We start from the raw sequence: 13568 nt of genomic DNA, 5'->3' as shown, positions 1-13568 counted from the left end.
AGAGAATTACGAGGCAATCAAATGTCCTCTGCCAGGTGCGCAGAGAGAAGCTTGTGTAAAGCTGTTGAAGGAAGCTCCCTGAAACTTCCGGGAGCACGTTCAAACCGGAAGCTTCTTCAGCACTTCCGGACAGGCCTAGGCTTCAGAATAATTGAAGCTCTGCGGGCAGCAGGAAGTTAAATACTTTCTTTCTAGAACAGAATGCAGTAAATTCAAACTGGATTTAGCAGTGATCCTGATGGAAGTCTTTGTCCTTTATTGCTTCTGTGGCCTCGCCTACCACCTGTGACCTTCTGTCACAGCTCTGTCTGTTCAAATGCCCTCCCCCACAGGGTAGGAGCCACGATCAAATGAAATAATGGCAGCAAAGCCTCAGACTTCCTGCAGAAATAAGACATTTTTCATAATTAAGGCTTCGCAAAAACTTGAAATGGTTCATTGTTACCAACAGCGTTTACAGTTCCTATTAGTCAGCGCTGGAAAAACACTGGATTTTATATTTATTAACACTAGACCAGTGATATCAACACTTCCATTTTCAAGCAGATAGGAAACATAAGAACTAAAGATATTAAAACATTAGAAATACGTAATTGCATATACTTCTAATTGCATTTATTCTGTGGCAACCAAACAATCAAATTTACTATGCAGTTTATCAGAAGCTTTTAATCTGAATGTTTATATTTTGGAATCATGTATCTACATATTTTTCTATATTTCCATTTATTCTATTTCTTTATCAATGATGTGCCATAAAAAACAAGTCGTACCATATTTAAATTATCAAATATTTGACAGTCACAATGATGAATTTCCAAATAATGAATAATGGAATAGAATAGTTAAATTCTTTAGCCATCAGCATTCCTGAAACTACTGGACATATCATTTGTAGACTGGTCACATGTCCATGAAGAGAAATGTGGCTGAAATTAACCAGACGACAAATACTTAATTACTATAGTTGCTAACTGATCAGGAATCTGTTCTACTATTATTCATTGGTCAACCTGCAAATGGCCTGTGCATTTAGACATACAAAGCATGTTATAATTTAGCTTTAGCCTCCTACAGTGTATATGTATTTGATGGAAAAGTTCCAGGGGTGTGTGTGTGTCTGTGGAAACGACGCTGCCCAGTGGCATTTCTCTAATACAATGAACACCTAGGCGCCTCAGTCAGTTAAGTGTCCGACTCTTGACTTTGGCTCAGATCGTGATCTCATAGTTCATGAGTTCGAGCCCCACGTTGGGCTCTGCGCTGTTAGCACTGAACCTGCCTGGGATTCTCTGTCTCCCCTCTCTGCCCCTTCCCCACTGGCTCTCTCTCAAAAATAAATGAGCATTAAAAAAAAGTCTTTAAAAAGAATATCAAAGATTTTTGTTAACAATTGAAGGACTCCCTGGTGATTATACAAAGATATTGAGAAATCCGTATCAGGAAAGAAGCTTGAGAATTGATGAATGTAGTCTGAAGGACCAAGAGTATATACACCTGAACTCGCCAACCAGTCTTAGCATCACGGAAAGTGGACAACCAGATACTGTACGCTCCATGATACAATAGGAAGTAATGGCACAGCGCCAATGATGAAATGTTCTTGCCTAAAGCTTGACCCTGAATCTAAGTAAGCCTACAGCTGCACATACCAGTATACAGGAAATACAGCGATAGGGGGCCAGGTTAAATATCTTTACAGGGAAGCAACTAATCAAATTCAGAGTTTAGGACATAGTAAGGACAAATAACCTGGTTTATCCAACTATCAATGGAACAAAAAGAGAGGGACTAAGATAAACTTAAGAGACATTATCAGGACCCTGTTTGGGATCTGCTTCAAACATGTTAGCCATAAAAACACATAAGGGCCTCAGAGTAGGGGACTCTAAAGATGGACTAGGAATGAGATGATATCAAGAAATATTGTTATTTTTGGCCATTGTGTTTCAAGAAGTTTCCCTGGTCTGTTAGAGATGAATAGCAAAGTATTTCAAGGTGAAGTGACATTCTGAATTTGCTTTAAAATACTCCAGGAAAGGGAGGAGGAAAGTGTGTGTGGAGACCAGGGAGAGAGATGAAGCAAAATTGACAAAATAGTAATAATTGTTAAGTCCAGGTGATGGGCACCCGAGAGCTCATTATTCTAGTCTATCTACTTCTTTTGTAAGTTGTTAATTTTTTTGTACTAAAATATTTTAAAATATGAGTAAATGTATCTACACTTCAGTGACTTGTATATTCACAGCACACAATGATAGTTGCCAGCATAATCGTTTTGGGGAATGGATCATAGCTTAAATAAATGTTGCAAGCTCTACACTACAAATCACTAATAATCATCTCAGTTCTGACTGCAGTGAGACAATAACCCACTAATCTCTGTACGGGTCTACTCTGGTTTCCATAAGAAAAAAATAAATGACTCCACCTAATCCTTACCTGCCTGTCCTCCCCTCTTTCCCCACTTCCAACAGGCTATCAAGACTGCGTCACTTTAGTGTTGCATTGTTGAATCTCGACAACCAGACTTCTGCAGCAGGCCCCAGGTGGGAAAGCATTGCCTTCTCACAAACAAGCTTGGTGCCAGACCCAGTGGGTGGATGGACGCCAAAGAGGAGTTGGGGATCATCGGGACAATGCAGGGAAGGTGGCAGGAGACGATGTCCCTCAGTTCTTGAAATTAATATATAGATTTCCCTTGGGTTTTTGTTCGCATTTCTAAGTGGCTTTATATAAAACGGATATGCTTAATTTACTAACAGATAGATTTTTTTTTTAAGTCTAAGCAAAAACCATATCCCAGGTTGCCACGTGCAGAGAAGAGAAGCTGTCCCAGTGATGGTGGAGAGACATAATGCGCAGCAACTGTTTGAAGGGCGGAATGAAGGCACATCCTGATGTCTTGGCGCTAAGAGAAGGAAAAGGATATTTACATAAGATGAGACGCCAATAAATCGGAAAGTTCAATGTGCTTAGAAATAGACAGTGGCTGGGACAATGATGAAGGAATCACATTGCTGCAGCAGACTGCATCTCTCATGTTTAATTTTCGTTTAATTCCTGAGGAAGGCAGAGGCTCAAAGAAATGACTCACTCTCCCGCTCATCCTTCAGAAGCACTCTTGCCGACCCCTCGGACGCCAAACCCTGGAAATACCTTTATTTTTTACTTTCCTGAGTTGATCATCTTTCACAGGGTGTTTATTGATCAGAAGCAATGCTCATCTGGGATTCAGTCACGAAGCGGTGTTTCAAACCAGGCAAAGAGGTACAAGGTGGACATTTCCAGCCTGTTCATCTGAACTGATTCAACTGTCATCATCTTTGTGCCCGGAGAAAACAGTAAGCCCTCTTCCCTCCCTCCTCTCTTACTTGCTCTATGTCACAGAAGTACAGTTAACAAATTAAGGTATTTCATCTGTGTTAAGCAGAAACACTTTTGTCATCTCAGTCAAGAAATGAACTAATGTTAAGTGATGGAAAGTTCTGAATAATAAGAACAGTTTAGTTGGGTTCAACATGAGGTTATAACAAAGTTGAAGTAATGGGGAAATTGAAACTGAATATGCTTAAATGACTTTCCACAGTTGTTGGGTTTTTTGTTTGTTTTTTAATTAACTATAAGTAACAATATGCAAAGGTCATCTGGAAACAAAGACAGTATGTTTTTAATGGTCAAGAATTTGACATCCAGTTTGAAATAATTAACCCTTATGGTAGGAGTTTCCCTAAAGTCTCAAAACACACATAAAACATTCTCACCGTGTTGCACTGATTACGACCAGAAGATGATTTATTATGCTGATTTTAGTTCAATATGAACTGGAAAACCTAAAGAATTTCGGGTTTACTTGAGGACAGAGAGTACATAACATCCCACTAATCTTTCACAGTATGATTTTGCTTCGGGGAAGGAAGCTGGCTAAAATGTACATGCCAAGTTCAAGACTTTAAGGAGGACTGAGACCTAATTCACTTTATTTCTTTCTAATGGAAGATTTGGCATTGATATAGAAGGTAATGATTGATTTTTTCAAGTTCTGGTTATTGGTGCTTCTTAGACCATAGGTTCATTTATTCATCAGAGATTAGGAAGCACCTACTATGTTCGAGAGAACATACATATAAATTTAAGAACCCATTGTTGAATGCTTTCTTATGCTTTTATTATTTTATAATTAGGTAATACTTTTTGGCTTTCCCATACTTTTGTTAGACTTTTTGAACGGACTTTTGTTACAGTGATATTTCTAGCCACTGAAACAAGTTGCTTTGTTCTCATAACTTTTCATCTGGCATTAAATGTCGTTGCCCAAAAGATTATACTATATTGTATTTTTAATTCAAGCCCAAATTATAGCATTTTAAATGAAATTAGAGCCAAGTCCCACTGGTATTTGAAAGTGGCAATTCATGATTTCTCCATATTATGTATTCCAGCATTTTTTTCTGTTTTCCCAACCTGTTCTGCCGACCGGTTTCCAATTCTGAACCACGTCTTCAAGCATGATTCTCCAGGAAATTTCATACAATTGGGAAATATTCTATTTCGGAAACAAATAGCAGCTAATTTGATAACAGATCATGGCGGAAATGCAAAGCGTACATTCATTTCCCCAAATCTGACCTTTCTTTCCCGCAAAACTACAGCGAAGAAATCCCATTCATGGATTTCATCTCTGTCTCAGAACAAAAATATCGAATTGCCTCCTCTCTGAAATCTGCATTTATCAATTATGGCTTTCTCCAGGAAATTCTAATTTGCAAAAATGCTCTATATCCCAAGCTTTAACAGTTGGAGGTAGATGTCCTTAAGGATGGGGAGGGGGGGTAAGTTCTTTTTCAAATGGCACATTTACTAATTATAAAATGCTCTTATCTCTTTGCGGCCAAAGCCAAAATGAACATGTGCCTCGTACTAAGAAATCCCAGGATTGTCACAACCCGTGCCAGCTGTTGAGGTTATGACACCTGTGCCAGCTTCGCCAGCTCTGCCCACTGTCATCTGCTCCAACTGCTCCATCTGCACTGTTTGTACCAATTCTCCCATTTCTGCATCTGTACCTTCTGCAGAGACGTTTCCAACAATGCCAGCTGTGTCATTGGTGCCAAATATGCCAGATGTTCTATTTGTCCACCCTGGGCCAAATCAATGCAGTTCTGTGCTCATTAGTTTTAGCTGGTAGATTCTATTTTACAATTTTTTGAGACGTATTTAGATGGAATCCAGGCAAAAATCCCCCTTACAACCATTTCACATCGCGCTCTCCAATCTTTTTTCCACTGCAACTTTATCTAGCAACATAAAGTTGGTCAATGTCCTCTTGATCATATTAAACTCATTCTCAGTAACCAGTTCAGCGTTCATTGTGGCAGGGCCTTTCCTGTATAGAAGAAAATATTGCAGAAGCTGTGGGACACAACAATAAATTGGCGAGCTAATTAAAAAAGAATAACTTCGTTCAGATAAACAAATTGAGAATGTGCAAAAATCAATATGTCTAGCCGATTAATCTATGGCATAATGTTCTATTAGGCTGTCTGTTTATTGGTCTTTAATTGACAGAGTTACACGTGTGGATTGATGTGTGTGTCATCCATTCCCCTTCTCTGGGTTAGGGTTAGTATTAACCAAGGATGCATGCAGGGGTAGGGCCAGGCTGTTGCACTGGCCACTTACTGATGGAAGGAAGCAAGGTCAGGAGCTTATGTTCTGGCCAGAAGCTCTCTCTCTTCTCTCAAATGTCAATTCTACCAGTGCCAACACAAACCATTCTTTGGATAAGAATGCGCTTTCATCTGTAAGGTTGAAAAACAACAAAAAAAGTATTTTCATACTCAAAAGCTCAGTATTCTATATCATTGCAAACCCAAAAGTAGTGTTTTCCTCTTCTCTTCTCTTTTTTCTTTTCTGTTCTCATTTAGGAAGGCCTTTCTTAAGGAGCACTAACAATCTCCAAACTTTACACCAGATTCTTTCCTCTCAAATCATTTTCAGATATGGAGAATGAACCCAGAGTCTGTCAAAAGAAAACTGATGCTTTACTAAGGAATGTGAGGTCCAGAGGACATCACACTACCTCCTGTTTATTCAACTTGGATTATTTAACCTGCTGTTTCCAATGATGAAAGTTGTAACCATTCACCAGTGCTTCAAAGCATTAACGGCGACGTTCTTGACAACAGATAAAATGGCTCATGATTACATCCAAACATTTGTACTCAGTCTATGCATGTGGCAAGGTACAGTGAGGAGATGTCTCAACAGCTTTATGAGGTTTCAAACTCCACGCAGTAAACACTAAGCTTCCACAGGGAATTACCAAATTACCCTAAAACAAATGAATCTGTCTAGATCTTAGGCTAAAAATCCTAGTGACCTCATTTCTTCCCAGACAAGGGTCTGTAGGCTGAGAGTCCAGACACACATGGGCAATGGTTTCAGGACATGCCAGTATTCCTGTATGGGTAGAATACCCTCGATTCAATCATACTTTCCCCTTATGGGGTCAGTGATCATTTCTCAGTATCCCGAGTCCTTCACTCTCTTACCCAAATTTCATTTGTTTCTGATCTTTTCACTCCATACCTTTTTATAATCTTCCCTGAACGTAGAGAGGAGACTGAATAAACATTGATTAAGTAAAATGGTGGCTTTCTATCAAAATATGCCCAAGTTCCTAACTTGAGAGATCAAGTCTGAGTCTGCTGACCCTACTTCTAGAAATGCCACAGACTTTTTTATTCTAATTCCCTATGTTCCAAGATGCCAAGAGGGAACATCCGTAATTAGGATGAAAATAGTTTTATGATTCGTTGGGAGTGTACCCTGTATCTTCCCAGAACATTTTAATTAATATAACTTCTGCTCCCTGCTGACAAAGATGTTTCCGATGGTGTTTTGGCCCAACATATTTACCGCCTTCATTGATGTGAGTCATTTGAATACTTGGAGGAATCCATAAACTTCAAGGTTTCATGTAAAATACAGAATTGAGTGTCACGAGTGCCATGGAGGCATACACAGCTGAGAATATTTTTCATTGCCTATCAGGCCTTTTGTTTTACATAAGTTTTTAATATGGTGACCATGAGAACATTCAGATCTGCTGGTAAAGAATAGAAAACCACACATTTCAATGACATGCAGACAAAAAGATCCAAATGACTTTGAAATTTGCTCTCATGACAGTTAGCTTCCCCTTTAGATAGTTGTTTCTCTGGAATGAGTAAGTCACCATGGACTTACTGTGCATTGATCTCCTAGCTACTTGGAGTAAACAGAGCACCTTGGGCCTCTTAAATTTCTTGACTACGTTTCTACTACTTCCTCAATCCCACTGTCCACACTTTCAATTTTGGAAGAACACAAATCCTAATGTAGTTCCCTCATCAGTAGGGGCATCAGTACACTCTGACTCTTTAAATCACAAGTACACTAGCAGTTATGACAGCAATATTTAGGAAAATGCTATCAAAGATGGCAATAACCGCACTGAGGGGCCATGGCTCCATCAGCACTATTGCTGTCATTTTCACCACCTGATTACTTATTTTCAGGAAAATGACATTGTTTGACTCACTAATGTTCCAAGCCTTATATTCAGTTCCTAAATAGTCCCCGAACTCCAGGGCTAATACACGTAGGTGAGCTATCCACACCTAGAAGTGAAGACTGTCAAAATGTCGAACAGTTTGAGGAAGTAGGGAAAGAGGGTAATAGAAAACAAAGCAAGGCAAGGACAGAAAAGAATAAATCACTGCACCAAACCAGTAAGATAAACGGATAGAAGTGGGTTGTCTTGGTTGGAAACAAGGAGAACAGAGATCATTAGTACAGACCCACTAATCCAATCAGAAAGCAGGTGCTCAGAGCATATCCGAGCTCACACAACTTATTAATGGCAAAACCAAGTGCAGAGAAAACCTATCTTCAGGTTCGTCATGTGTAAACTGTAAAATACAGATGATAGTAATTGTATGGAACCCAAAGAGTTTTGAAGATTAAGTGCATCAATTGGCAGAAAGAATTGACAACAGGGTCTGACAGACAGTAAACACTGTGGGTTAGCCCTCCTCCTCCTCATGATTAGGATACTTGGATCTGTGGGATTTTTATTCTCTTATATCATACAAGCTGTAGCTAGGATATGGCGGCTGTATCAGCTCTGATGCTGAGACTTCAGCATCAATTTAAAGTCACACTTTTGGGTCGCCTGGGTGGCTCAGTCAGTTAAATGTCTGGCTCTTGATTTTGAATCAGGTCATGATCTCATGGTTCCTGGGTTCAAGCCCCATGGTCGGGCTCTACGCTGACAGCACAGAAGCTTCTTGGGATTCTCTCCCTCCTTCTCTCTGCCCCTCCCCGCTCACGAGCGTGTGCTCTCTCTCTCAAAATAAATTTTAAAAAATAAACATTTAAAAAAATAAATAAATCATCTTATTTCCAGGTTTTTAGCTGGACCATCAAATTTGTATTACACAAAAGGAGGTTGGAATGAGACTCTGAAGTTAAGCAATGACCCAACTGTTTTCTGTATCCTACCTGGCACACAATGTAGATATGTAGTCAATGCAGAGAACACGGAGGTGCCCATATGAGTGGAAAGAAGCAAAGACATGATTAATCTAGACTAAGAGAGGCCACAGCAACAGCAATATTTGGCTTCAGGAAGAAAACACACTCTCAGTCGGTAGCGTGTTCACACATTGTCATGCAGACACTTCCCAGTTATCTCTTTGGAGCTAACCACAGGTAATGGGTGTGGAGGATTGCTTGCAGCCACCAGAAGCTAGAAAGGCAAGGGAGGATCTTCCCTAGCGCCTTAAGAAGGCACATGGCTCTGTAGACACCTAGAATTGGGACTTGGAGCTTCTAGAACTGTGAGAGAATACATTTCTGTGGTCTTCAGAAATGCATTCTAGGGTGTTTTATTGCTGCAGCTCTGAGAAACTAACACAGCTTCCTTTCCCTAAATGTGGATCATTAGATGTGTCTCTAATACAGGACCCGGGTCCTTGCTGAGCAATAGAAAGAATAAGACCGCAGGGATTCCAGAAGAAAAATGCCATTCCAAATGGAACCAGTTAACCATGTCCAGAAATTAGGAGGAGAAGACAGGAAGGAAATTATAGTAGTTACATAATAAAATGAGTGTCTCATATTTGTAAAGCACTTTAGACTTCCATTTTTTACTATCAATCACCAGAGTGGGCAATGCTAGACCAACTGAATCAGAATCTCTTAGGAATAAAGACCCAGGAGTGTGTGTTTTGAAGAGGCTCACCAGGCTATCCAGATGTACCAGGAGAGTTAAGAAACCACTTTGTAAGCCCAGTAGTGCTCTTTTCTCTTCATTAAAGCAGCCTCATAACAGAGACATTTAAATACATTTAAATTAATTATTTAGAACTTCAGAATGCTGAGCTTTAAATGCAAAATGTTACTTCATGAAGAAGGTTTGGATCAAACTGGGTTAACTTGTCCTTTCTTGGCTTCTGCTTTCAGACTCATCTCTTGCCTCACGGCAATACGTTCAAGTTGGACTGAATCACAAAAGCCAGAGATAGAACATTAGCTCCTGAGTTTGCTCCATATGCTCCTGTAGGAGTTTGCCTTGTAGTTAACCTCGTTACAACTCAAGATCCATCATAACAAGTGTTGGGATGCCTGATGCAGACAGAAACATGTTAGAGATAAGTCACTGTGCTGGCATTTAGGGCGACTGCAGATACATGATGATACCTAAACCCTGTTCATTGTATCCTAAGTATGAATTCACAGTGGGTTGGACATATACTAGGTAGCTTTTTGTGGTTTTTTTGTTTGTTTTAGAGAGACAGTGTGCATGCACAAGCAGGAGAGAGGAACTGAGTGAGAGGGAGAGAGAGAGAGAGAGAGAGAGAGAGAGAATCTCAAGCAGGCTCCACACTCAGTTCATAGCCCAATGTGGGGCTTGATCCCATGAACCTGGGATCATAACCTGAGCCAAAATCAAGAGATGGGCGCTCAACTGACTGAGCCACCCAGGCACCCCTAGATAGCTTTTTTCAAGAAAACACTTCAAATTGTATGTAAAACACATTTTTATGCACGGAAGCAGAGTTTCCCAACCTGTGACAATGGTACACTTGTGTGGCCCAGATGGCTCATGGATGCCAAGATGCCAATACCTTCATCTTGGGGCAGCCAGAGCTTTTGAGCTAGTCGCCTTCAGACATTAGCAGCCTCACCCCATTGGCCATACACATATTACCATTTTCCATACGTGCCATGACACAAAGAATGTTGTAGAACCAAACAGCACAAGCCAAGTGCTGGGGCAGCACTCGCTAGACATCTAGATTCCATGGGCCAGTAACAGTAAGAAGAAAAAAACATAGGAGAAACAATGTGGCGTTCCCAAATTTTTATTTTGGATGTTAATACAACACAAATATTACCCTTGGCTATAATTTTATAAAGGAAAAGGGAGTGTTGAGCTGTTTGTTTCCAAAACATTCACATTTTAAAGTAGCTCACATCATGCAAGAGAGCACAGTTCAAACATGTAGTGCTAATAAAACGCTTTATCAAGAGTAATTGAGTCTTCTCTGCCTGCTTTTTATTTTTTAAGTTTTCAGTCCTATTGAAAAGCTGAAATAACATCGCAATGAATATCCATCCCCTAAATTCTTTAAATTATCCACATTTGCTTTATCTCCACCTTTTATTTCTGCAGAACCATTTGAAAGTTACGACGTCATGCTGCTTCGCTCCTGAGTACTTTGTCCTGAATCCATAAGAAAAAAAATTCTCTGAGGCTCTGGATGGCTAAGTCTGTTAAGCATCTGACTCTTGATTTCAACTCAGGTCATGATCTCGTGGTTTTTGAGTTCGAGCTCTGCATCAGCTCTGCGCTGACCGTGTGAAGCTTGCTTGGGATTCTCTCTCTCTCCTTCTCTCTCTGCCCCTCCCTTGCTTGCATGCGAGTGTTCTCTCTCTCTCAAAATAAAAACATAAATTTTTTTAATTCTCCAAAACAACAGTATTGTTGTCCCATGAAAGTTAACAAGAATTCAATGTCACCTAATAAACAGTTCATATTTAAATTTCACCAATTCTTTCAAAAATACAGTTTTTTTTTCCCATTTGAGATTTAATCCAATTCCATATACTGTATTTGGTTGCTATATCTTTTCAGTATATTCTGATCCATGTGTTTTAAAAAAAATCATTTGTTTTTCATGACATTGACTCTTTTGAATAATCTAGGCAAGCTGTCTTGTAGAATGTCCTACATTCTGGAATCGTCTGTTGTTCATGCTTGAATTGAGGTAGAAAGGGCATTTTCAAACTCCAGAATATATAGGAAAGACATAATCCAGACAAAGTGAGTACGCTGAAGTTAATGGAGAGACTCTCCATAGCTTCTATTTTACTCCTTATGGAGTGTCAATAACTTAGCCACAGAATGGCCCTCTTCCATAGGCGAGGATTAGGTAACCACCATTCTAGAGAATAAAAATGATTCTACCACAGACTGTCTATCAACAAATGGTATCACTGGTAAAAGATGCCAGGTCTTCAGAAGACTGACCTAAGTTCCCACCAGGGTTCACTTAACAGGTTTTAGGGCAGTTACTCATTTCAATCAATGTGTTGAGCCAACTCAGCCTTATCTGACCCTGGATATTGCCTAGGATCAAAGTCAAATGTGGTAGGGCCCAAGGTCTACTCATAGTTGACAAAAGGAAACTAGAATTTGGCACCTGCTGACTTGCCGAGAGCCCCATGCCTACAGCTGTTGGGAGCACCCATGATAGCCTGGAGGACTGGAGCAGGGTGCACAGGTAAAGCTGGGTGGAGAGGTTCACGGTGCTTACACATCACCCACCTGCCTGCTTCCAGAACTTGCTCGGTGCCAGAAATGTCCTAATTACCACATGCCCCACTTACTGCAGAGCTCTTTCAGTCATAGACAATAAACTACAAACACATTTAAGCGCGAGCAAAAAGTTGTATCATGGGGGTGCCTGGGTGGCTCGGTTGGTTGAGCATCAGACTCTTGATTTCTGCTCAGGTCATGAACTCGCGGTTCATGAGTTCGAACCCACGACGGGCTCTGTGCTAACAGCTCGGATTCTGTGTCTCCCTCTCTCTCTGCCCCTCCCTCACTCACTCTGTCTCTCTCTCTCTCTCTCTCAAAAATAAATAAACATTAAAAATATATATAAATAAAAGTTCTGTCATGGTACTATGGCTTTCACCAAGGGACTTCCTTAGTTATGCTGATTAGGATTGTAATGCGGGACCCAGGATCCAGGCCAGAGACAGACTCCAGGCAGGACCATTGTTTCCTCTCTGGGGCAGAGGGTCTCCAGCTCCACCCAGCAGTCTTTGTGGGGTGCCAAAAGTTCTCCTCCCATGGGGAGGTCTATAGCCCTCGGGGTGGGGGTGGAGGGAGACCTTCACTCCATCAGGTGCTTTCTCTCCACCTACAAGGCACATTTGTGGTGAGGGAAGAAGAGAGAGCTGTAGTAGCCCCCCTCTGAATGGTTTGTTGGTCCACCCCACTCCTGAATGCACCCCTCACCCTGGTGACGGGGTGCACAACACAGGGCAGTGCACACCCAAGTGTCACAATGTAGGTGCCAATTTATTTTAAATGGACACTCCTCTGCTTCTGAAAAAGTATCTGCCCGAGGCTTACAATAACAGACACTTCTCACCTCCATTACTCCACTTCCAGCCAACTGCTCTGGTGTCTGTTCTGGACCATTCTTGAACTCACTGCTTCTCCTCAGCCTCAGGGGGATGCTTCCAAAACCAAGTTCAGCCAGAGACGGTGGAGATGGCACATTGTGTGTCCACAGCAACCGCCCCCCCCAACACACACACACCCCACAAGGTCTCCTTCCATTCATTCGGTCACCGTGGTTTCATCTCTGCTGGATCTCAACAGACAGAACATGAGCAGCAGTGTGCAGACAGGAGCAAGGAAGGGCTTCAGGTGGGGGAGATTATCAGTCTGCGGAGAGAAATCTAAATACAGCGACAGGAAAGGTTGTGAGAATCTCACTGGAGGGAGAGATTCAAGCTGCCTGCAGTCGGTGGTCAGGCCATACAGGTAGGAACCCCGGAGCCTCCCCGCTTGAGGTAGAACAGAGGCCATGGGGTTTTTTTCAGGGAATTTAGGTAATTTCAGTAGGTGATCAGTGAGATAGAGCAGAGTCAGAGGAAAGAACCGATTGTCAGAAGTTTCTAGCTTGACAATTTCATCTGAATGTCAGTGCCACTCACTAATAAAAGAAATTCTGAGAGACTAGGTTTGGGGGTGGGTGGGCAGAGATGAACCATTTATTCATTTATCTATAAAAAAAATACCTTCTTTAGCACCTACTGTATACTGGGAACTGCACTGGTTTCAGATGTACTAATTTTGAGGTGCCATTAAACTACCCAGAGGGAATGTTAATTTAACTAAATTTAAACATAAATGAAGCTCAGAAGATCACTGAGGGCAGACACCTCCCCTCAGAAATCATCCCTGTTCCTCTCCGGGAAAATTCTGCTTCTTGGAAGCC

At 41.1% G+C, this 13568-nt stretch overlaps 2 long non-coding RNA genes across 3 annotated transcripts in view; one reads left to right on the top strand and one right to left on the bottom strand.

Annotated features, from left to right (window-relative positions):
• Nucleotides 1-1687: 1687 nt before the first annotated feature.
• Nucleotides 1688-10816, top strand: LOC123585226. The gene is made up of 3 exons (XR_006705989.1): nucleotides 1688-3344; nucleotides 4898-5032; nucleotides 10724-10816. It is a non-coding gene; the product is annotated as an uncharacterized LOC123585226 (long non-coding RNA).
• Nucleotides 4103-13568, bottom strand: part of LOC123585227 — a 27106-nt gene continuing 17640 nt past the window's right edge. For both annotated transcript variants that reach the window (XR_006705991.1, XR_006705990.1), the window contains one exon: nucleotides 4103-5386. This is a non-coding gene — a long non-coding RNA (uncharacterized LOC123585227). The remainder of the gene's footprint in view (nucleotides 5387-13568) is intronic.

This window comes from Leopardus geoffroyi, chromosome C3, assembly GCF_018350155.1.
Source record: "Leopardus geoffroyi isolate Oge1 chromosome C3, O.geoffroyi_Oge1_pat1.0, whole genome shotgun sequence".
NCBI classification, from domain to species: Eukaryota; Metazoa; Chordata; class Mammalia; order Carnivora; family Felidae; genus Leopardus; species Leopardus geoffroyi.
This window is presented reverse-complemented; position numbering and strand designations above follow the sequence as displayed.